Source organism: Hoplias malabaricus, chromosome 6, assembly GCF_029633855.1.
Source record: "Hoplias malabaricus isolate fHopMal1 chromosome 6, fHopMal1.hap1, whole genome shotgun sequence".
Lineage (NCBI taxonomy): Eukaryota > Metazoa > Chordata > Actinopteri > Characiformes > Erythrinidae > Hoplias > Hoplias malabaricus.
Genome location: NC_089805.1, coordinates 11476046 through 11479059, shown reverse-complemented (window position 1 = coordinate 11479059; position 3014 = coordinate 11476046).

The window sequence follows — 3014 nt, the reverse complement described above, 5'->3', positions numbered from 1 at the left end:
ACAGTATTGCAATTATTAATAAGGCAACGTATTGTTCACAAAAAAGGCTTTTATGACAGACCTTCTCATGTCAGCCGCTCCACTGTGTCACGTTTTATTTCATGCTTTTCTCTGGAGGTTATAAAAGCTGTATTTACAAGATCACCAGTTATAAGGGATGTCTACAGTTATGTGGGCATTCACAATATAAGGCATTTATGAGAGCAGTTTCCGTTCTGGTTTAAGTTTAGGACGTGTTAGCCCACGTCTCACAGAGCTTGATTTATTTTATTCTTTGTTGACATGACAACCAAAATTATTATCTTGACCACCATCTTGGTCAAGGCGTCTGTTTACTCACTCCCTCCACATTGCTATGTGGAGTTGCTGTGGCAACGCTTCCACGCCCAGCTCGAGGTGAGGAGTCACTGTGGTGTGCGTGTGTGTGTGTTTTTGTGCATGAATAACTGCTTTCTGAATGTGTTTCCTGCATCCTTCACATTTCCTTCCCCATCTGTTGCCATGGCACTCTTCCTCCTCCTGACTTTCTCATTTCATCACAAGCCTTTCATCTGCATCATCACCCTGTCACGACTGTGTTAGTCATTCCTTACAGTGACTCACTGAAAGTGGCACCAGGCGGCTTTCAGGAGCCTGAGCCTACAGCGCTTTAAAAAGCTTTAATGGAGATACAACTATTTGGAAGAAGTTTATGAAGGAGCTATTTCAGAACCATTTTATTTAGGGATTGTGTTTGGGCTTGCATGGATATGTACAAGTGCATAGACTATGAACAATAGGCAAGAAAATAAAAAAATCTGAAAATTTAATAACCTAATATTTACACTGAAGAGAAAATTGAAAAAAAAAACACCTTTTACATTATGTTTGAATTTGTTTATATTTAAACCCCGTGAATTGGATCAAAATTAACCAGAAATAACATAATGTACCTTGAACTCCCATTTAAAAATAAGAAGGCTTTATCCTACTCTTGTAAAGATTCCCTTTGGAGAATTCTTTGTCCGGAAAGTGGTGTTATATAATTTTAATATGAGGGGAAAAACTCTGTGGAGAGAGAGAGAGAGAAAGAGAGAGAAGAGAGAGAGAGAGAGAGAGAGAATGAGAGAGAGAGAGAGAGAGAGAGAGAGAGAGAGAGAGAGAGAGAGAGAGAGAGAGAGAGAGAGAGCACAGAGATGTGGTTAATGTGTTGGAGAACATTCACGGCCTTTAAATCAATCCCCCAAACCCCATAAACTCAGGAATGCCTGAGAAGAGTGAAGGGATAGAGTCAGGGTTTACAAGCAGTTTTCTGTTCTTCTTTGTGCGCTGCAGCGTTCAAATCCTGGAACATTGCTGTGAGGATTCGGTGGCAATCTGCAAGAGCCTTAGTGAGTTCTGGTGCTGATTCTGGATCATTATCACCACTCCAACTCACTTCAGACGTAGTGGATGAAGTGGATCTGTCACTTTAGAGTGTGCAGTGCTACTATTCTGTCTGAGTTCACTAATTATAAGTGGTTCCTTAAGGGGGTGCTAAGTGTATCTACCCACATTTTAAGGTGGAGGAGAATTGCTGAAGTAAATCTGAGTGATTTATTAGCTTCTTCATCAGGTATTGAGACACGCACATAGTGCCTGTGTTTACCTCCTTAGTCTGCAGCCCTAAATCAGCCAATGGTTTACAGATGTGACCGTATTCTATCTGTGTAAACAAATCTGGCTGTATTTTTCCTCCATGAAGATGACTGATGCCTCTCATCACAGTAGATTAGCACAGAGTAGCAGTTTCATAGCAGCTCTCAGTCAGGGGAGGAGGTCTGTTTAGCATTTACTGTTCTAACCACACCTTGAGAGGTTCAGCATGTGCTGGAGGATTTTGGAGGCCTTCTGCATGTCAGTTTGTCTGCAGTGTGGCATTAGCTAGCACTGCATCTCGTGCAGATAGCTTCCATATGCACTACCAATGTCCAAACTGCATTATATAATTCATGTCTTTGGATTTAACCTTGTGGAGTTTGAGGGCATTTTCTCGATTGTGGCACATCTTATTAAATTCAGCTTTAACTGCACTCCATCAACATCTGTTTCATATCAAACCGTTCAGAACAGTCTCTGGACTGAGCTCTGTTTGACCCAGAGTGCTGTGCCCTAAAGCTGAATAGATTGGTCAGTTTCGCACACACTGTAGATGGCCACGAATTTACAGGTATCTTGCATGACTCAGTCTCTCTTCGTAGATTCATAACTCCACATGAGAGTTGTGTAGGAGCTTGTGATGAGATGGAAAGGCCTTACTTCACAGACTCATATTTGTGCACAGTATTATTGCAAATATATAAATAACAGCATACATAAACATCACATCTGATGCTCGGGCATGTTCCTACACTCCAGAAGGCTAATGCCAACCTCAAATCTAAAATTCTACAGATATAGCAAGGAGCGATTAGTATTTTGTGACCTGTGTTCACTTGTACAATCACATCACAATAACAGTACCGAACTTTATGCTGGTGACAGTCTTGTCCTGGAAGACTGAAATATGCTTATTTCCATTAACAGAGACACATACAGTATGTGTTTTCATTTAAGTGTATTAACCTCAAGCTCTGAGAAGTCAGGGGCTGATAAATGTGCATTGTACCATCTTTATTTTCATTTGCGGATGCAGCAAAGGACTATGTGATATGTTGTGATTTTCATCGTAAAGTAATACCACAGCTGACAGGGTCCCACAGGCTAAATTTTATCTGCCCATTGGTGATTATTTTCCCTGGATGACTAGAGAAGTGGTTGGCAGGTAAAGCACGAAACAAAGGCCAGTGCAAACAGTAGCTTCTCTTTACTGATAGAACCCAGGGCCATATTTGTATATTTTCACTGGCAGATCACACAGCTGCAAAAAGTTTAGAACATATTGAAATATTGTAATAGTTCTTATGAAAGAGGGTGAGGTTCGTGGCAAAGGAATGTTGATGCACTGTTGATTAACAGAGCAGTTAAAGGTGTATTTGATTGAGCAATTCTGTAGA